Source organism: Rissa tridactyla, chromosome 13, assembly GCF_028500815.1.
Source record: "Rissa tridactyla isolate bRisTri1 chromosome 13, bRisTri1.patW.cur.20221130, whole genome shotgun sequence".
In the NCBI taxonomy this organism is placed as follows: Eukaryota; Metazoa; Chordata; class Aves; order Charadriiformes; family Laridae; genus Rissa; species Rissa tridactyla.
This window is the reverse complement of record NC_071478.1, coordinates 2,545,432-2,568,318: the sequence shown is the minus strand read 5'-3', so window position 1 is coordinate 2,568,318 and position 22,887 is coordinate 2,545,432.

The window sequence follows — 22,887 nt, the reverse complement described above, 5'->3', positions numbered from 1 at the left end:
GCCCTGAGGGCCAGGGAAGCACTGAGCCCCTCTTCGTAAAGACAACAAACAGGTGAAAGATGAGCCCTCCAAGTCCAAAGGAGACTTCTTGCCCCAAGCAGAGCCCGTAAAACCAGCAAACCTCCCCGCCGACACCAGCAGCCCCGCTCCTGGAAGAGTACTCCTTACATCCCACACCTCCACCACCAGCACCTCCACCACCACCACGAGGCTTTCCTGCCTTCCCAGACCTCGTCTCCAGCTTAACTCTTTGGCAGCCTGCTGAACGCGCGCACCGGTGCTCTGCTGCACACAAAGAAGTCATTCTGGGAAATCCTGGCTTTTGGCATGACTGAGGTTTATAGCAAAAAGTGATCCCATTTTCAGGCAGATTTCCACTAATGAGTAAAGACTTGACGACCATATGGTCTCCACAGCCTCTCCTGCTTATTGCTAGTTCCTTCCACTTTCTTCTTCGTAATGGGGAAAAGACATGATAAATTTCTGTGCAGTTTCAGTATTATATTAGGATTGTTAAGCTTACCCACATTAAATCAAAGAAATTAAAAATAACAGCAGGATATCAAACTTAATTACTTCTTTAAGACTATGCTGTATAGCTTGATGGGCCAGCCTCCTGCACGCCGGAGACCAGAGATCCCTTCCCTTCAACTGCATGGCATTAAGAAAGCGCACATGACGCAGGTGTGAGTGGAGCGCAAGACCCTTTATGTCATAGAGTCACGGAATGGTTTGGGTTGGAAGGGACCTTAAAGGCCACCCAGTGCCACCCCCTGCCCTGGGCAGGGACACCTCCCACCAGCCCAGGTTGCTCCAAGCCCCGTCCAACCTGGCCTTGAACCCCTCCAGGGATGGGGCAGCCACAGCTTCTCTGGGCAACCTGGGCCAGGGGCTCGCCACCCTCAGAGTGAAAAATTTCTTCCTGATATTTCATCTAAATCTCCCCTCTTTCAGTTTGAAGCCATTACCCCTTGTCCTATCACACAACATCTATGTAATATCACACAATTATTTACAAACGCATGTGAACACAAACACAAAGCAGTATTTCTATCCAGCTGTATGTACAAAAACACATACGTCCTCTTACAAAACTTTTTGAGATATTGCAGGTCTCTGCATCCCATAAGAAAATACAAAACTGCTCTCGCCTTTAGTGCGTCTGATTCTGCCTCTCTCCTACCTGAGGACATGCGAGCCTTAAAAACTTTGCAAAGCTGGAAAAACTTCTTTATCCTTGGCAGCCCCATAAGCAAGGTATTGGAGAGCCAGGGAGGTCTTTTACCTCATGGATATAATACCGCAGAGGTACAATTTGCATTCCTCGCTCTTTGGCTAGGTATTATCATTCCCCTTTTAGATTATATTCAGAAAATATGTGTTGGCAGTTAGACTTGGAATGCTTGTTTACAAGCTTTAATAACAAGGAAACGGGGAATATTTCTTTGAAAAGGAACTGGGGTGTTTGTGTGAAATTTGGGAATTGATGAAAGGCAGCAAAATCCATCATTTACACACAAAATTGCAGCGACGCCATTGACTTGCGTGCAGGTGACAACAGCAAGCGGAGGGTGACGGAGGGCAGCCGCCACTCGGTCCCTGCTGTGGGGTGTCTGCCTGCTCTCGGGGGGACACCCCGAACATGCAACCCCCGCGTAACACCCTGCTTGTGCTTCTATTTTCCTGCGTCTCCAGCCGAGCCGAGCACCCGAATATTCAGAGTGATGAATGGGTGTGACGGCCAGAGACTGGATCACAGCCGACAGCTTCACAAAAAGAAAAGAAACAGATTCAGAACAAAGTTTGAAGCAGTTCTTACAGTTTGTGCGGCTGCTAATGGCAAACAAAAAGTCAGAGAAACGCTCGCGTGCGTGTATGGCACACTTTGGTTTATATTATAATAAAAGCATGATTTGACATTAATTCTCTGCTTTCTGTAGAAAATCACTGGGCAAAGCTTCTTAGTCACTAGCCCGGTTTGATGTGCTGAGCAGCCAGGCTTCACACAGAAAGGGTTAAAAGAAAATGTTATACTAAAAGAAATCTTTCTACAAGTATAAAAAAGCAAAATGATTGTAAATTCCACCAGGGGAATTCTGCCATGAATATGCTTCACCTTTCGCAGAATCTCCCGCCCTGCCTCAGAGGATAACTGACCTTTGGAGAAAAATAATGAAAAGAAGAAATTCCTTGGAGAAAATAATGTGGCCAGGCCTCAGTAATGAGATCTGCTCCCTTTATGTTGCTATGACAACCGCAGTCATTTTATAATACAAAATACATGAATGGGAAAGAGGGCCATCTCCTCTCACCGGAGCCGGCGCCTCGGCACCCTTTAGCCCTCACACACTTCTTGTAGGACGGCAACATGTTTGATTTGATTTGTGCTCTGCTTCATTTCCCTTTAATGCACATATGATCAAGAAATCCGACTTCTTTGAATGCTCTAATTACAGCTCATTAACTTGTTTCTGGGGCTGCAGGAGCCGGCTGGGCTGTGCCCATGGGTGCCCAGCCTGCCTCCCTTAGCGGGGGCACCCCAGGCACGTGCCCCCAGCTCCTTCCTGCCAGAAACTCCAGACTGGAGCCTGTTCTTGGAAAGACTCTCCTGCTCTTGACTTAAAACCACAGATTTCCCACCCCGGCTGAGTGGCGATGCCCTGCCCTGGGCGCATCGTCTTCTGCCCAGTCGCTGGGCTGCAGCACAGGGACAGCCAGAGCCCCGGCTTTCCCCACTGCTGGCTGCAGGGACATTTGTGGGCTGTAACATCCAAGTCCCATTGTCATGACCTTAATTCCTGGTCCCCCTGTCTCCCTGCTCACCTTCCTGCACAGCGCCCATCAAGGCAGAGCCCCTTCATTGAGCCTCCCAAAGCCTCAGTGACTGGCGGCAGCAGCCAGCTCCACCACGCAACCATCAGCAGAAACACATCAGTGATGTGCACCCAGAGGACAAGAGCCACAGCGGGAGCTGCGGGCAGATCACCCCTCTCCTCCTCCTCCTACAGCTTGAAATTTTCCCCCATCTCAGCTAGAAACTCATATCTGTGTGTGTTTGAGTCTTTGCCTTTCTTGCCTGGTATGGCAGGGTAGCTGGAAGGAAGGCTGGGTGCAGGCAGCAATGGCTGTGTACGTCAGGAGGCACAGGTCCAAAACTCTGAAAGGAGAGGACTCAGCTGAGCCAAGGCATCGGGAGGTCACAGGGAGAGGGGTATTTCTATCCCCAGAGCTATTCTTGGATGCTCTTTCTGAGTGAGCCACTTCTCCGCGAAATCCTGCGGTTGCTGTGCTGGATCTCCTGGGCGGCTGGGACGGTCCCAGGGCCACTTCCACGGCACGCCTGGGTGCTTTGCAACCAAGCGCTGCTGGCCAGGGACAGAAATGGGGCTGAGAAAGGAGAAAATATGAAAACAGTGGGGGCAGATATTCATCAGGATCACATCCAGAACCGCACAGGAAAAGAAGGCTTTTACTGCAGAGATGCCTGTATATGGCCCATGCATTCCTCCCTGTCCCTCGCTTTTAGTTTAAATTACACTTCATTTTGTATGCTGCTGGTAGGCTGGAGCTGTGCATTTCCAGCCACTGCTCAGGGAGGGTAGGATTTCAAAAGCAGCACAACCAGCTCCATGCTGCAAGCACAAAGGCAATTCCCCAACGCCTCTCGGCCATGCAGAAGGGGTTGTACAGCTCAGGCAGCGGTGACAGAGGTGCACGCACATTCCGGGGACGGGGATTCCCAGCGACCGGGCACCCAGCTCAGGTCAGAGAACGAGCAGATCCAGGGAGGCCCCTCAAGCTGGTGGCTGCCACTTGGTGCCCACATTGTCCATCTCTTGTGCCAGAGGCTCCTGTCTTCTGAAGGATGTGGCACCAGAAGTATTTCGTCAGATCCTCAGCGTATGCAAAATCCTGGGGTTGTATTTCAATTATTTCCATCCCTGGAGGGGTTCAAGGCCAGGTTGGACAGGGCTTGGAGCAGCCTGGTCTAGTGGGAGGTGTCCCTGCCCAGGGCAGGACGGTGGAACAAGATGGTCTTTAAGGTCCCTTCCAACCCAAACCATTCTATGATTCTATGATTTTGTGAAGAGGTTGCTGACGCAATCTCCATTCCTCACTTGGGAGACTTTCCCAGCTCTAGAGGCACGCTGCTTGTGCTTGTGCAGGGCTTTCCTCCTCAGCCAGCTGAGCAAAACATTGCAAGTCAAACAGAGAAGTAGCTTGTGACAATGAGGAACGAGGGGCCAGACAGCGCCAGTCCCAGAGCAGGTTCAAGGCCACTGAGGAGCTGCCTCGTGAGCACCACCCCTGCTCCGCAGGGCCTCAGAAAGCCAAGCTTTTGTCAAATCAGACGTCAGCAAAGTGGGAAGATTTGTATGAGAGGCTGAATGTACATCCCAGGCTTTTCCAGAGGAAGATGCACTTACTCTTTGGCGTGCAGGGCCCTCCAGCTTGCCTGGAGCCACTTTCATGTGCGAGCATGATTACGACTGCTATGGACTAAAGGCCCAAAATCAGACCAGGAGATGGAAATGGAGAAGTCAAGGGGGAACTAAGTATGGTCTTTCAGTTAATCCAGAGCTTCAGAGTGTTTCCTGTTTCCCAGGTGGTCTGCTGGGAGACCTGAGCTCGCCTGCAGAGTCAGCAGAATTGCCGGGCGAACTGGAAGAGTGATGGGAAAAAACTACAAAACTGAGGTTCACAAATGAAGAAAACAGCCAGAAAAACGTGGGAAACCAAGAGGATGGAGAGAAAGGAGGCCAAGAAACCCGGAGAACAAGAGGCTCCACTCCACGCTTTCATATAGCTCAAGCAAGTAGCAGCCTGGAGGAGGGTGCCAAGGTTGTCTGATGGGATGGGGCCAGATGGGTCAGGGTTACTTTCATCTCCCTCTCTGCTGTCCTTTCACGGTGACATTTTGCAAAGAACAGAGGTTAGCAGGAAAGGATGAAAAGCTAAGGGGAAACAGAGTCGCAGGCAGGCAAAATCCAGACTGCTAAAACCAACCGCCATTTTCCAGTTGTTTCAATATGGTGATAGAAGTTTCCAGGACAGGTTTTTGTGTCAACGCTTCTGAGGATTCAAGTTGAAGTGGGGCCTGCCCCTTCTCCAGCATCTGAGGCAGGCAGCACCATTAGCCAGACCCCTGAATCTCCTTTTTCCACTCCAAAACACTTTCACTTGCTTCTGGTAACTAAGTCTGGCAACCATGGAAGGATTTCTGCAACAACCTAACTTCCTGAGCAAGCCAGAAAGGTGTCAGGAGTAACCACTACATCAGGACAACTCAGAACCACTCAGATGCAGGGAACCAAGGTATTTCCAAAGCCAGAGTAAAATTTAAGTTGCCCTCTGACTGGTGCCTCTTTTGCATGTGGAATTTGCATGTGGCAGCAAGATCGGCCTTATATCAAATACCAATGCAAAGGCTAATTTAAATTCTTTTTATGCAAATGTGCAGTAGTATGGAACAGTAATAAATCTGGGAAACCACTGGAACGATGTTTAAGAGGACATACACATTCTGGTCACACATCAGCAATTAGGAATCCCAAGAAGGAGAAAGCACCTGTCTTGGCCTTTATTGAATATTATTCTCAATTAGAATATTCATCATATACACAAGACAATTCCTTCATTCAAACTTCTATAGACATGTTCAAATTACATCATATCTGCAAAACAGAGAGATGGAAGTTATCATAACCTGTCTCCGAATAAAGCATTATTGAAACTATAAATGGTCCTGTCTGAAGCTTGCTGAAGTGCAGAAGCCTGACAGATGCTGCACAGAAATATGACTGGCTGGATGATGTCTTCTGAAACAGCTTGCAGGAAAATGATCCCATTATGACTGAGGCTTTCCAAGCAGCCACCATGAATACCTAGCAGGAAGGCTCTGGTGCGGGGAGGGCCACACGCGGCACAGCGAGCGAGGTGATTCTGGAGATGCTGCTGGCGCGTGGGGAGCGTGGGCCCCCCCCGGCAGGCTGCCCAGGCGTGCTGCCGCGAGATTTCCCAGTTCAGAAGACTGGTAAGCCATCCGGTGGGCAGCCACAAGTTCGTGCTGGCTGGAACCAAAAATGTGAGCTTACCCTGGTGCTATTCACCGCTCAAAAAGGCGTGCTCCGCGTGCCTGTGTCTGCGAGGTTAGTAAACTCTGAGGTTAGTCTTTGCCTGAGGCTACCCCTGTGCACGGCGCTGGGAGCAGAGCTTCAGTTCAGAAACGCTCCTACCCCCGTCCCTTCCCAGTGATGCCAGTCAAGCTGCCAGGTGTTTTCTAATAACAGATCATACATTTAAGGCCAGAGGGATCCTCACGCTCATCTGGCCTGTGTTAAGCAGGAGATCAGACCTGAGGGCTTTTCTGTGTTGGTTGCTGATATAAATCCCGTGTCTGTGCTTGTAGTTTCGACAGGACTCCTCCGTGATAAGGGCTCTGCTCCCCAGGAAGCAACCTGGAGACTCCTCACCTGCCCCTGCACGCCTTTTTCTGAATAATCTAACAAGACAGAGCTGCTGACATCTCCCCTTATCGCGCACATCTGCCGCAGCCTGAATCCAACCCAGTGCCTCTCCCGTGGACCCTGCTGAGCTTCCCCAGCCCCTCGGTGTGTGGGTGCCAGCCCCACATCCAGTTCTCAGCCCGGGCGTTTTCCACCCTGCTGGGTACTGCCCTGTAGATCCCGCAGCAGTCGTGCCCCTGCCCCCATTCTCCATCACCGCAGTGGCTCCGCTATGTACCGACCAGACCGCAACCCTCAACGAGAGATGAAGTTCAGGCTGCTTTCTCAAGAGCTTTTTTTTTTTTTTCCCCAACACCTTTCATTCCGCCTGTCAATAATTTTGTCCGAGACTGTCAGCTGACAAACCTCTAGCAGTTCAGCTCACCGTCCCTCCTCATCTTTTGCAAATTCTTGCACAAACTTTTCTCCTCTGGAATATCCTCAGTGCACCGAATAGTATGCAAAGTTACCGGTAAGAGTCCGGGCAGGATCTCATCCTGCTCTTTTAATATGCTTGAGTGCGTATGTTAGCTGGCTCGTTAAAGGTCCAGTCTCGGTGGCCTTTCCAAGGTCTGTCAGTGAACATCCTCCTCAGCCAGGTTGTATTTTGTGCCGTATGGTAATGAAATGTTTTTCGAAACTACAGCGAAAATGAGAAACATTTACTGAACACTTCCAAAGCCGTTCACAGCCAAATGATCTCTCTCTGCAAGATCTCCACTCGCCCCCCAGGAGCCGGCGGTGCCAGCTCTCCTCGCTGCTTGGTATATTTGCAAATGCCTCCCTGCATTTTCCCATGCTGTTTTTCCTGCAGGCAGAACCTCCTCGTTACTGCTGGAAAAAGCCATGGGAACATTCTTCTTTGATTTCTGCAATTTTTTTTTTTGTGAAATTCACAAGAAGCGTGGCAGCAAGGCTGAGCACAGCGCCTGACACCATGACCCATATTCCCATGCTTCCTCACACTTTCTGCTCTCTCTCTGTCATTCCCACTGCACATCCCTTGTCCCTACAACGTCACCTCTCCCAACGAGGACCACTGTAGTGGTACGTACAAGCGCAGCCGGGGTACGACCCACAGCCATGGTCTGCAGGCACATGAAAAATGCAAATAAATACTGATACTGCTAGTCGCTACACTTCATCAATAAAATTCCATCGCCAGCAGAAGGAATCAGATGAAAAGATTAATTACCAGGCTCAGCCCTTGAAATGGGGCACAGTATCTTTAAAATATCCAGGTCCCTCCCTGGTACTTCATCCATTAAATTTTGGTCAAATTAGCAGAGTTAGAAAAATGAACAAGGTTTAGAAGGAGTTTAGGAGGATGCAGCTGTAACAAGAAGCAGTATTGATTGCCACCAAAGAGGCTTTATAAATCTTTCATGCTCTCTATCCATCTGGACCTGCCCCACCGAATTTCCCAACACCGCTTGTTCCTAAGGTGAACTTCGAATAAAGATTTGTTACTATGGACCAGTGGCTCAAAGAAATCCCGTCTCTCCTTTTCACCCCGTGGTCTCGGTGTGACACGGCTCGCTCCAGCCCGATGACCAGCCATGCCTCTTCTCATGCCCAAAACGGAGGCCCACCATGCCCAGCCAGGCTGCCCACCCCGAGGCACCTCTTGGTGCCGGTTCGGACGGGAGCAGCCCCAAGGGGGTCTTGCCCACACAGGCCCCATGTTTTCGGGTGCTGCAGGGTGGGTTTTCGGGGTGTCTGTGGCTCAGACCCCACATGGGGGGGTCCTCTGGAGAGCAGAGGATGGGTCTGGGCTGAGCGCCTGCAGCGGGATGACTTATCACCAGCCACGACTGGAGAACCCAGGGATGACAATTGCGTTGCCATAGCAGCGGTGTTCATTTATGGATTGATAAAACCAAACCCGGGAGTGGGGACGCTGCACAGGGACGGTGTTTGATGGCGGCCGGCAGCAGGACCCCCTCGCAGACCTGGACACGGCCGTCTGCCATGTCCCCTGCCCTGCCACATCCAGGCCAGGACAGCACATGCTGTCCCCATGACATCCCCACGCCGTCCCTGTGCCGTCCCCACACATGCCATCCCCGCGCCATCCTCTGGGGCTCAGCCACAGAAACCAGGCCTGCAGTGGCATGAGGGCCTGGGGAGGGCAGCGGCGCCATGGCGATGGGGACAATAGAGGCAACCAGGGCAACCTGGCCAGGCCAAGATGGCCCCGAGCTCCTGGCCCTGCTCCCCAGCTCCCAAGGCAGCCAGGTCTGGGGGCACCCGCTGCCCCAGCAGCTTTTGGATCTTGTGGAAGCAAGGGCTGGGCTGCGGGTGCAGGTTCCCCTCCCATGGAGACGCACGATGGTTACAGTTTGAGGAACCCACTACCATTTATTGTCATTTAGACAACTATTCTGTCACCCGATGACCCCTCCCCACCTGGGAGGGGGAATCGGGGAAAGAAAAAGGAAACCTGAGGGTTGAAATATAAACAGATTGAATAGAATAAGACTAAATAAGTAACATTAATAATACTAAAGAACCAATATTGATCCCAATGCTAATATAAGATATACAAGGACTATACTCAGCCCATTCCATCAGCAGGGAGCTGGGCACTCATCAGGGGACAGTAAATGTGGGACACGGCGAGCGCTGCGGCTTCGGGAGGAAGGGAAGGGCTCAGGGCTCCGGCACCAGGGTGAGGAGTTCTCAGGATCGCCACCATCAAGGAAAAGAGAGAACTCCTCAGCAAACTCTCTAATTTATATTGAATGTGCCGTTCATGGTATGAAATAACCCTGTTGGCAGCTTGGGTCAAGTGCCCGGGTCTCGCTGCTCCTCATCCTCACACCTGATTACCTCGAAAACATTAAGACCTTGAAACCCGCAGACCAGAGCTGGCGATAAGGTAAATATTTTCACAAATTCAGACACTAGAGCCTTCTAAAGATGCAGTTATCCCAGGCATTAGAAGAGACCTTATTGTAAAATAAAATTACTGAAAGATAAATTAATCTTGTGCTGCTCAAACCAGGACAACGACACACATGGGCTGGGGTGGGTAACACAGAGCTTCCAGCTCTGTCCTCCACCAGCTCCAGGAGAAGTCATATTGCCCAAAGTATCAGATTTAGGATGCAAAATGAAGGTGCAAAATGACCACCCTGGGGAGGGCTGCGGGACTTCTTGTACCAGCCAAAGATGGAGAAGTAAATCTGCCCAGCCAGCAGCATCCTCGGCCCCCCGCACCACCGTCCCACCAGACTGCAGCAGTGGCAGCGAGGTGCCACCACGGCTGCTCGGTGCCAAACCCCGCGGGAGCGGGTCCAGGCGGGTGCTGGGGCAGGCAGAGCAGAGAGACAAAGCTCTGCCGCCCGCTCTGCGGTATCACAGAGGGAGCCGGGACCCCGGGGTGACGGCTGTGATCCTGCCCACCTCATAGATCTCCCGGGTCCCTTTGAACCATCACCTCGTGCTGCAATTTATCTGGCTTTTGCAGAAATAAAAGGTATTGAGAAAAATCAATTATAATTCATTGTATCCTATGATTTTTAAAGGCAATTAAGGCTAAGACAAGGTAAGAGGTTAGCAAAATCTCTCATTCTTTAATATATTGTATCTTCTCATTAATTCTTTAATCTTGTGACAAATTCTCCTAGGCAGAGGGCCAGCTTCCTGCCCACTTGAACTCTGGCTGAGTTATGAATGAAGCAGGTAATGCCTCAGCCCGAATTGCCGGGCTGCAGCTAATGAGTGGCACCGTCCAAGTCCGGCATTTCGCCTCCCCCGCACTTCCCAGCAGCGTGTTGGGAAGGGTTAGGGGGCCCGTGTGGGATTTCCCCCGGCACAGGGAAGTGTCACCTTGCAGGCGGTTTGTCCTTCTGACCCTCTGCCCGCAGAAGGAGAGGGGCTTTCCTGCAAACCGCCGCAGCACAGCGAGGGTCCCGGCAGGTGAAGCTTCCCTGGGCCACCAGACCCAAAAGCGGCGAGCAAATCACTCCCGTGCAAAAAGAAGTCAATACTCCCTACTCCTAGCCCTGCACCGAAGAGTTAATAACTAAATTACTGGTAATTAGGGATACTATGAATGAGAACGCATCACACTTCTGCTAATCACCAGTGTTTCTGTGTAATGTCTGGAAAATCAAAATTATTAATGAAGAAGTTATTTTGGAATTCAGAGTTTAATTCCGCAAATTCTGGATAATGGCAGGCTGGTTTGCCAGCTAATTTTCACATCAAAACATCAGAACCCCTTAATTAATAGTGAACTAATTAGAAAACACTAACTTAAAGACAGCAGTAGAAGTTCCGTTTGCAATGACAGGCTGGTCAGAGCAAGGCAGCCGCGAGCCCTCCCGGTGCAGAAGGCGCAGAAATGGAGACGGCAGCTGCAGGACACACACAGAAGGTGAGGGTCACCCTGTCACCAGCCGAGGGGCACCTTCCGAAAGCCTGGCAAGGGGCGAGAGGAAATTCTCAGTCTCATTTCCAGCAAGTTTAAAATCAGTTGCTCTTTGGAGGGCTCGCCATGAGGACTCCCTTTGGAAACACTGGGAAGTGTCTCCTTCCCTCCTTCAAGAACAAGGCTGAGAGCTTTAGCCCCGAGTAAGGCAGATGCAATGTTAACAACCTAAATATTTACCTGCTTCGTTCTGTGTCCTATTTATTAGGAGTATTTTCCATCTCTCCGCCTAACTAAGCAGAGTTTCCCCTAAAAACGGCAAATGTGGCCCTTCATTCTACAGAAATTTATTACTACAGAGTAAAAATGCTACCGTATTCCAAACATTGGCAAGAAAGCTGGGAGGCTCCGTTCCTGCCAGCTTTTAATAAGATACACATTTAAGCTGCATGTTGCTTGCAAGTCGCGTATTTATTTAAACAAGAATTTCCAAGTGTTTAGGGACAGAGGTTGCTACAACAAGTTCTTATCATTAAAAACAATGGTGCTGAAACTTTCAGGAAGGAGAATTACAAATGGAGTCACTCCGCGGAATAAATCACTGATAAACTTTCAGCACAACTAATTTTAACCCAGGAAGAAGTACTGCTGGATCTTAACTCTCTCCTAATGGATGTGCACACTCCCAGGATGGTTTGGGACCTATTATGAGATGAAATGATTTATTTAGGGATTTCAAATGCTTTAAATAAATCTTTCTTCTAGACTCTGAATTATGTACTTTTCTAGCAGAGCCAGAGATATGACGCTTTCTCGAGGTAATTCTACAAGGCCAGGATTACCCAAACCTTTCCATTCACCTGCCGAGAGAAACCTCTTCTGCGGCTTCCAAAACATTAAGCACAGAAAAGGGTGCTCAGGGGCTGACATTCGCCTTCGGTAGCGAGGATAAATGAAGCTTCTCAGCTTAATTGTGCCAGGGGGCATTGTCACACCCAATTAAACCATCACAGGCACGAGGCCTGAGGAAGGAACGCTGCTTGGGCCACAGGGTGATGCTTTCCTGCGTGAGGAAACGTCACCTCGCAGGTGCCCGTCCGAGCCTTACCCCGGCTCCCAAGCACCACCCGCACACCGAATGCGAGACACGGGAGAGGGGTTCATACATGGGCCTGGCGTTATTAACAAACGGCTACCAAAACGGCCACCCAGGGCAGCTTGGGCAGTGGGGTGACGAGCCCGGGCATGGAGGTGTCAATTGCCATCAGGTCCTCAGTGCCCAGCACCAACCCGAGACATTTGGGGAACATCACGAGAGCACCGGCACCAATTCTGCTGTCGCAGCTTTGCCCAGCACAACCAGCAGCTGCGTTAGTCTCTGTAATTCAAGATATAAACTGCCAACAAGGGCACAAACTACACTGGAGATAACAAGGCTGTGTGGCTGGGGATCCAGAGGTGCCCCGGATGGCCCTGCGTGTCCTGAGGTTTATGGTTTAGCCTTTGGCTCCTCACCAGAGGAGGGACACGGCCCCTGGGCTGTCCTCAAAAGAGAGTTTTGCTCTTCACACCTGAACCTCTCCCTATCCCCCCAGAGACCCTCCTGCCCACCATGGAGACCCTCAGAGGGGTCCCACCAGGAGGGAGCAGCACACTACAGTGGCCTGGGGGGAAGGTGGGAGCGTGGCCCTGACGGGCACCGTCGCTGGGACCAGCCCCGACCCCGTGGCAGGAGCCGTGAAGGGTCCAGTTTAATGAGATCTGAAAGCTGCAGGAGCCGCACGTTGGTCTTGCGGGATCGCTGGCCGGTCTGCTGTATGGGAAATCGGCAAAGATGTCAGAGGCGATCGGATCTCAACCCGCGCGCGTGTCAGAAAAGAGCTTGCAGACGTGAATCCTTTGAGTTTACAGCTCCGTGGTCTAAATGCACCCATATGCCTTCCGCATCCAAATTACCATCAGTTGCCAACCAAATCACAGAGGCGAGGGATAAAGTCCGCTCTCCCTGACCTATTTTCAATACCCACCATCGCTCACTGACGGCCCAGCGATGGAACGGGAATGGTTTTAAATCACTTTGCTCTTACTATTCTTAATTAGGCTCTGAATGTGGTGGCCACGTACTGCATTGAAGCAGGAGGTGGTGCAGGCTCCAGACTGCTCCTCTCGTCTCACGGCCGTGCTGCAAGTGCTGCACCACGAGCCACATCCAGCCATCGGCCCCACACTGGCTGCTGTGGAACCGGAGGAGAAAGAGAAGCGATCCTCAGCCCCGATGCCTACAGAAAACTGCCGGGGCTTAGTAAATAAAAGAAGCCTCTAAATATTATTTTTGGTAGGGATTTTCGTATGAAAAAGTAAAACACCATAAATCAGGCACAATGCTACAATCAGCACATACTTGTGAATAAATGCATCCTGTAGTACATTTCAGCATAAATTATAGCCATTTGATTTAGGCTTTGCTGCACAAAGCCATATTATTTAAATTCAGCCAGAATTGAGTCCACTCGCATTGCTACACATTTATAAAACATATTCATGATTATTGTCATAAACTCCTGAGAACTGGCTGTTGAGTTATTTTGCCACATCATCGTCTACAGTAAACAAGACTTATTTTACATTTCTCTCTTCTTTCCCGACAATCTGCTGCAAAACGCTCTGCAGAATTAATGCCGGAGTTATGACCAGATTTCCTCCAGCAAGTGTGAAATAGTACCTATACCCAGTATAATAAAGGCAAACCTGTGCATGGCCAGAAGCTCTGAGCTCCGCAAGAACCTGTGCAAAGTTCCCCATGTCCTCTCCTTTTCCCTCAAAAAAATACCAGCTGGTCCAAGCACAAAGGCCAGAAGGCTTGGAGGAAAGGCGGGGACCTTACTGGCACAGGGATCTCTAGGCAAAAAGGGGTTTATCTGCAACATGGAGAAGGACGACTGGGAATGAAAAGAGAAAAGTCAGGATTCTACATGGCCAAACTCTCGATTTCCTGGGATTCTCTGTTGGGGCGGTGAGTCCTGCTGGGGGCTGGCTCTCCCACTCCCTGCAATAATTAGCAATTATTCTCGGCAGCGCCCTGCTTCGCCCCGGCAAGCGAGTCTCTCCTTGCTGAGCCAGCACAGCCACCCGGGGAGCGGATCAGCCGGTGCCTCCGGCCAGGGAACCTCAGGCACCCACCCATGGGAGTCCCGATTGCCAGCCTGAACACCCGCCGACCTACGGGAGCAGCCCCGGGTGCCGGCTGATCCGCTGGGCGCTTTGATCCCCCACCTCAGAATTGCAGAAAAGGCTTCAGGAGAAAAAAGCCAAACAGAAAGGTAAGGCTATGGCACGTGTTCCAGCGCAGGATTTCAGGGTAGGTGTCTCAGTGTTGTGAAACGGCATCCTGTAACGGTGGCATCGTCAGTGTCACCACGTCCTGCCGGCCACCCACGACCCCCAGCACACCTCTGCCCGACGGGCTGCTCCTCCGCGCACGGCACAGCCACGGCACCCAGCCTGGAGACGAAGGGCTGGGATTAGAGTGTCAATTGGTTTCTTTTCATACCAAAAGCATGTACTATGGATGCCGAATTTCTGATTTGTGAATCTTTTTTTCTTCTCCATGCAAAAGGTAAACCCAGTAGAAACCGCAGAGACAGGAGTGAGACACAAAGTGCACCACGGTTTTAACATGTTCTGAGTTCATCAGGGAAAGTCATGGAGTAACTGGCCTGATTAATAAAAACTCCCACAATTATACAACTGTCCAGTGTCACTTTTCCCTCCCGCTGTGACGGCAGCGTTCCTCCACTGGCCTGGGAGGATCAGTCACTGGCTGGCTTGCTTGTCTAACTAAATTAATGTTTTACATTTATCCTCTAGTTTGCAAACTTTTAAAAAATTAATCCCATCATTTCAACAAGTGTAACAACTAAATTATCATCTTTACATGATTAAAGTCTCTGCTGCGTCTTTTCTTGGCAAACATTACATGCACATAATTTTACTAAATGTAATAAACCAACCATAGAACTATTAATTTTAGCATGGTATTCATAACAATTAGAAACGCATGAACCTTAAAATGATAAAAACTGAAATGAATACCAAAATAGCATGAAACACAAGAATCCAGCTCCTCAAACCAGGGAAATGGATATTATTGTGTGGTGTCACAACATCCATTCCAAGAGACAAACCGAGCACCACCGGGGATGCCGCCCTGCTCAGCGGGACGGGTTCAGGCTGTCCCCTGCTCCCCGGGGAGGAAACCTGCAGTGCCCAGGGTGTCACCCCCTTCCTTGTCCCCCGTCAGATCCCCCAGCTCACACCGTGCTGGCAGCAGTGGGAAAAAACCTGCTTTGCCCAGAGCCTCACATGCCAGCGGGACCAGCACCACGGTGCTCCCCAGACCAGCTCAGCTGGTGGACAGGCTGCAGCAACGAGCGCGACAGTCCTCAGAGCGGGGGTCCCGGGGGCTTCGCTCTGAAACTGTCCCGGCTTCAGAACCGCCGTGAGAAACCCCACTTCTCCCTGCGGGTGGGTTGGGTACTCGCAGGGAGAGCGCGCTCTCCCCACGTCCGGGGGGCTGCCTTTCCTCGCAGCCCCCCTCTGCGGTGCCGGTTTCCCCCTCCTCTGCCAGCTGCCAGCCTTGCTGCTTCCAAAGGCCTGGAAATTATTCCTCTTAACTCCAAAGAATCACAAGAGTGAGAAGCTTCACGGTTTTCTTTTCTTTTCTTTTACTCCCTTTCAGCAGCTGAACTTTTCTTTTTTTCAAAAAAAAAAAGGCAAAAAACTAGACATTAAGTATTTGATCAAAAGCCAAAAACAACCTTCAGTATCAAGGCATTCTTGAGCTGCTTTGTTTATAGATACCAAAATACACACACCATCCCACACTGCTGTAACCACTTAGAGCATAAAACACTTCCATAAAGAGCAGCCCGTTGTTACAAAGCACACACTGCTGCACTTCCCAGGCAATAAACACCCGGGAGCCAGCGGCCAGGCCGAAGCAAGGCTTTCTGCGGGATGGCACGGGAAAAGCCACTGCCACGGGGATGGCGAGGGCTGAGCCCAGCCCTGCCGCTCACTTGCTCTGCTCGGAGTGTCCTCGTTTAGAGAATTCCTGACGGACTGGACGTTTCTGCATTTCCTTTCCCATTATCGCCGATTGCCAAAATATTTGCGCGGTGATGGAATTTGCCTGCCAGAACTAGAGCGGGAGGAGGGAGCTCTGCTTTCGTCTGACCTCGAGTCATGAGAGGTTCTGGGTCCCCGGCTTGAACTACTGGAGCTGAGCTCTGGCGGGAGCCCAGGGTTCCTCATGAGCAGAGCCCAGCTGGGCTCTGCCTCCCCAGCGCCCGGGAGGGGACGGCAGGAGGGTTCCTGCCTGCTCCGGGACACGGGCAGCCGACTGAAGCCACCAGAATGTTTCCACTTTGCCTGAGCGCACTAGGAAACTTTTGGAGAGAGGCTATTTTAGCAAAATATGCTAAGTGCCTCCAGATCGATGCCTGTGAGTAGGAAAAATCAAATAGCTTTGCCATCGTAAACAGCAGAAGGATGGCAAACAGAGGAGTCCAGCGAGCAGTGGGACAAACAGGAAAGACTTGGAAATTTCCAGGGTATTGTTTGAAACTCAAGACAGAACATTCTGATCTACTTTTACTGTTTTGATGTTACATTTCATGTTTTAAAACACTCCGTGCCTTTACAGAAACACTGCAAAGACGTCGAAAGAATTCGAATACACCGACTGCTCTTTATTTGGCTCTCCTCAGTTATTTCTGATTAGCAGCATTTTCATCAGAATGGGGATGAGACATTTAAAGACGGACGCGCGATGCCACTTTGCTTGTGACACGGCCGAGACGAAGGACAGGAGAGGAGTTCTCCTCTGGTAGAAGATACAGCAGCTTCCAGCTGCGGCTTCACTCGCCCCAGGTCAGAGGCAGGTACCCCGGAGCACGGCAGAAACACGCTGGGGCATAACGTTTTGTTCATGAGGACAAGCATGAACTTTCCAACGGAACGATGACTCATTTTCCATAGAAGGGGCATGAGACAGATCAGTTGTCACTGGCTTGCGGGGCACAGGGAAGAAGAGACGCAGCACGCCCGCTGCCTCCTTATCAAAGGAGGTTCAAAGGTACAAATGCACTTTTTAAGGCACGGAGCGGTAGCCGGCACTTGCCCCATGCTCGGTCTCACTGGCTTCTGCTGCTGGCTTTGGGTAACCACGGGCAGCTGGCTGCACTCCCTCCTGCTGGCCAGGCTGGCCGTGCAGTGACACCCTGCGCAGGGCGACAGTGATGCCCCAGTGGCAGCAGCACCCTGACCTTCCCCACGGGGACAGGCAAAGAACCACTGGGAGACCAATGGCAGCCCCCAGCAACCATCCATAAAATCTTATCCACGACACACCAGTTCCAGTGCCACCGCTCCCGCACAGCGTTCCCTCCCCACGGGGCACACGGCTCAGCTGGTCTCCTGGCCCCGGCGAGGCTTTGAGCCACCCTCCAAGGGCTTTAGATCTGAGGACGCCGTGGGTCATGGCTCTGTTGCAAACATGTGTCCTGGACACTTGTGATGATTTTGGCAAGAGAAATGGCCTAAATATTTGTTCAAGAGTAGTGAGTGTCTTTGTCTGTCAGGCACAGAGAGACTTTTCTTCTGCGTCTGCTTAGCCATTTATACTTCTTTGTTGCTGCCAGTTGGAAGCTGCAGTTTGCAAACCAGGCCCTCCCAGAGCAGAATGAATGTTAATTCAGGCAGAGGAGTGTGCTGCCGAGCCCAAGCCCTCAGATGCAGTTTTACAACGTACGCTCACCGCTGACTCCCCCCAGCCTACCTTGATGGCAAGGCAGGTTCACACTCGGAACTCGGCCCCCAGCCCGTGCTCTCCAGAGCCCCCCCGGCGCACCGTGCCCTCCCCGGGGAGCCGCGGTTGCCCTCCTCCCCCTCCCAGGAACAAAGCCATTCCTCTGCACTGACGACTGCTGCAGAGCACTCCTGGCATTTCAGCGGAGCAATTTCCAGACTTCCAGCGTTTTGAGCGCATGATATAAGCTTCACTCCTGCCTCAAATTTTTAACTAAATGGGCACTTCACTCTGACAAAGAGTCAAGGGAGGCAGATAAGATTTGTACATCTATCTAGTTAGATAGTCATAGTATTTGAAAGTAGTAGTATGCTCCCAGGAACGTGCTCCAGTGGCTTATCACCAGGTTCAGGAGAAAGGTGGGAGAGTGCAAAAAATCCTCTAATATGGTCACCGCACGTGTTCCACCTCCTCAGGCTGGAGAACAAGACACAGGTGGCAGATCAGGCCATCTTACAAGGCATCTCATCACAACAGGCTTTACGCAGCTTTCCTATACTGGGGGGAAAAACAGGCTTTTCAAAGATGGACGCAGCCCTGAAGACAGCGTTCCACCACCAACCAGCCAATGCTCTCCCTTTGAATGACGTGCTGTCAATGGATGAGCTTCTCCCAGAGCCGGTGCGGGCAGGGAGGGCAGCGGGAGGCTGGAGACGGGCAGGATGAGACAATTATTTGTACATTCTACACTCTGGAGAGTTTCACTTTTTATTGTCTCGCCCTTCAAACAGATATCGGAGCTGTCAAAATATAAAATCTCCTGACGATAGAAATACTTTGCAGAGGAGGTCCTGAGGCGTTCCTGTGTGAAACGCCCTGGGAGCCGCAGCCGGCTGAGGGTCAGACCTGTCCCCGGTCCCTCCCCGGAGCTGCGCTGAACAATTAGTCTCAAGTGAAAATCAACCACAGAAGTTCAGATTTTTCTTTTCCTTCCACTTCCACAGATCACCTTCTGCTCTGAACATAGAAACCATATGGCAGACAGGTCCTATCCCCTGCCAAGAAATTCCTGCTTGATGAGATCCCTGTAGCTATCACTAAGGCTACATGGGCTTCCAGCAAGGGAGTTCAGTTTCTGCTTCAGACAAACTCTCCAAGCAACTCAGGGAGGAAGAGCGGGGTCTGAGGTGCCAGAATTTGTGCTGTAGCTGTTGCCTGTTGAGAGTAATTGCCCTCAGAGGGATTATTGTCATGCTTAGATCTTCCTCCCTGGCCCCCCAGCTGATGGAGGCTGTGAAGCTAGCCCTGCTCTATTCTGCTGCAGGCAACAAGGGACTCCTCGGATGGAGGCAGGGATCTGGCTTCAGACCCTCTTCTCCATCCAAGGATCATGGGTGGAAGGCATGAAGAGCACTTCCCCCTGCACTAGGGAGCTCGCACTGCACAAGGCAGTTGTTTTTCCCACGTACGCAGTCCAGGCTTTGGAAATACTGAGAATTTTGCCTTCCCTGACTGGCAAACAAGTCACACGAGTGGCCAGGTCTAGAGAGGAATAAATTCCAAAATTCAACCACATGTTGGGAAGCTTTGTCTAAATACCGTGCAAATCCATAGAATAGCCCAAGGCAGGCAGGGATGACGGCGAGAGGTGGGAAAGTAGATAACAAACCACCCAGAGTCGAATTTTGCCAGGGCACAGCCTCCACACCACCAGTCTTTATGGAGACCAATGCCTCCGATGCCAGTACTACCCCAGCTCCAGTTCCTCCTCTGGTACAAGTACCATTTCTTATGCTGGATTTTCTCCCGAAACAAGTGCTGATGTGGGAAGGAGCGATGTGGACGGAGTGATCATGGGCTTGAGTGATTGCCTTGTGAAAAGGATGGGGTCTGATGCACGGAGAGGCTGGTATCAGGGGATCAGTGTCTCTGCACGGGGGACCGGCTCTTATCTACCTCCGTGTCGCGTTTGCAGGGTGTCGGTGACATGCATCCATTTGTCAGCGAGAAAATGATTTGCAAATACAAGTGCTGGCAAGAAGGAATCATGAACGAAAGCGATAACAAATGAAGACACGGCCCCTCCTCAGACACATCCTCGGCCTGAACCTGAGTCCTACCTTGCTCCCAACAGCTCGGGCTGCGGGCACAGGCCAGAGCAGAGCCAGCAATGGGTCCAGGAGCCCTGTGGGACCCTATGCCCCCCCAGCCTCCGCAGCCGGGCTGGAGGAGGGCTGCTCCTTCTGAGGCCCCCCGGTTTGAGAGGGATGCCCACGAGGCCACATACTGGCCCCCAGCTCCAGTTCCCTTGGGGACACCCAGCACACCGAAATGAGCATCAGTGTCCCCCAAGAGAGAAATCAGAGGGGAGCGGCGCCTGGCCCCCACGGCTGCAATACCAGAGTCCGTCCCGAGGCCCCACCAGTGGCAACTGGACCCAGCACAGAGTCGGGGCAGTGTCCCAGCACCCCTGAGCCCCTGCCCGCTGCCTCTCCACTGTCACCCTTCCGCCTGCGCTGGGAGATAGCCCTGCAGCGAGTGCCCACGGCGTCACCCCCACACCTTTGGGTCACTCAGGGCTTTGCAGGAGCATCCCGTTCCCAGGGGCTGGGGACCCCCACCTCGCTTTCTTGGGTGGGGGGTTAACTTGCATTTAGCTCCTTGGTCATGCATCGCGTTGGCTTGTGACCATTGAACCAGGAGATTCACAGCTCTGCCCTCGCTGCTTACAAAAATACCAATCTCCGTGTCATCAGCAGACACTACCAGCAAAGGTTTTTGCCATCCCTGTTGTTAAATCGCACATTAATTCATGTCAGAACACTCCTCGGGAACACTGCGGGACGCGACACTGCCATTAATGGCCATACTTTGAAATCTGTCATTAAGCCAATTTTTAATCCACATAATACGTGCTATTACCTACAGGTTCTCTGGGCAAAATGTCAAACACCTTCAAAAAATTGAAATACACAGCACCAACTGCCTTACGCTTCCTCACCAGGCCCACAATTTGATCATACCGGACTATTCATATGTTTTTCCCCATCAAGAGCTACCTGTCCCTGCTTTGCACAGCACTGTCAGATCAGCAAGAGAATGTATGCGTGATGCTTGGCTGTTGTTGTAATTAACTGTTTATTCCTGCAAGGAACTCTGAGTTTCTGCTCCCGGGCTGCCCTCTGCTTTCCCGAGGGGACGGCATCTCCCCGGGGTGTGGGACTTGCTCACTCCACGCATCTTCCCCCCGCACAGCACGGCCTGCCAGCCACGGCTGTGAAAGCAGTTGTGTAAAATAGCCCCAGAGCTGTTAATGGCAGGGAAAACTCACCAGCAGCCAGATGCTAAATAAAATATATAGAACCACGGTGAGCCTTGCACTAACCTGGTGAGTGTGCTATAAAATCCTACTTATGAGTGGATCGTAGGAGATCGATAGTCTTCCCAGACACCCGGGGCTTTTGGCCAGCTGAGGCAGTGGCTTCCCACGGCTGCTGGGTCAGAGATCGCAGGACACCTCGGGCAGTGCCGAGCCTGGGAGCACGGGCAAACGCTCCCCAGTCTGCCAGGGAGATGCTGCGCCACTGCAGCAGGCAACTCAGAAACACAGGACACTTGGGGGACACCACGGTGCGAAGGCAGCAGGCTCTGAGCATCAGACAGCACTTGGCACTCGGAAACCCCCTAAATCTGGCCTCGTTACTTACTCACAGGTCTAACGCTGCCCGAGCCTTTTACGCCTTCCCAGAGCCCCGCTGTACTACTTCAGCCGGCGCAAATGAAGTTAGAGAGTATGGATGGAGAAATAGTTCAAGAATATAAACTCTATAGGAACTTTTGGGCTGGACCAAACCCCGTTCCTGTCACCCCGAGCTCCCCACCAGCAGCATCGCTGCCAGCGGTCCCGTGGGAGGCCAGGAGCCCTGCAGAGGGGAACAGGGGACAACCTGGCAAAAAGGGGAATAAGCACTTTACCCCAGATTCGTGAGGCTTTTCTCTGTCCTGAAGATGCAGTTATTCCCTCTGCCAAAACTCCTGGTTTTATTTGCACTGATCCCTGTAGTACAGCCTTCCCTCGCTCTCGCAAAGCGTGGGTGAGCGCTGGGGTGCTGCTGGTTGTCCAGGACCATCAAACCACTGCTCCGTGCTGGCGTACAGGGAGCCAGCAAACACCACACTCAAATTAATTACTGTTACACCAAACACCGACTCTGTCAGCTGGGGACGGCTGCAGGTCCCGGGAATGAGGGTTCACAACTTCAGAGGGGAAAGGTGAAATTTTGCATCGTACAGGCGACTCGCATTTTAACAGGAGGAATTGGCTTTTCTTCCAGAATTTCTCACATACATTTTCTGTCATTTGCCAGGGTCTAAGCTGTCAGCTTTCTGGCCTCCAGCATGACACCACCTCCTTTTCCCTGCCCTGCCTCAGGCAGCACCCGGACGCCCAGTGTCGTTCAGTCGCTCTCCCCAACGGCTTCTGCATGTCCGTGGTGCAGAGACCCAACCGTGCCCGGCTGGTGCTTTTGGCAGAGGGTCTGGGCCACCTCCTGCCTCCCCTCCCTCACCCAGCTGAGGCTACACCAACATCAGGCTGGGTTTTGGGGGTTGCCTGCGCTCGGGGCAGTGCCAGGCTGCGGTTGCCCCCATCTGTGGCAGCTCCCAGGGATCCCGTGGCCACGGCGCAGGATGCAGCCACCCTTCCCATCCCGGCTCTCCCGAGAGGGCCGGCAGAACCACATTTGCTGAAGAGCTGGGAAGAAAAAAATCAATGAACACGGTGCAGTCAAAACAGATTCTGGTGGAGCCTGCGCCATCCTGAAGTGAATATTACTTGGGACTAAATTGTTTTCCTTATCTAGCAGTTTGTCCTAAGGAGCTGGACTTAGCCTCCCAGCGAACCCAATAAGTCTTTCGGTTTGACTGGAAACTCCACATTTTTCCTTTTTAGAAAAATGTCACAGACATTCCTCCGTTTCATTACTCTCTGCTGCTTCTCCTTTCCCTCCTATTAAAGCTCCAGCAAGGGGAGGCTGAGCCGAGCGCCAGCTCGGAGCTGGACACAGGCCCAGACTGTCTGGACGTGGCTCAACAGTGGAAAGACCTATTGTTTTGCTTGGCAGGCTACTGGTATTTTTCCTTATGCCCAGAAAGGCTGCGCCAATTTACAGCCCATGACCTGGGGAGGGGGAGGA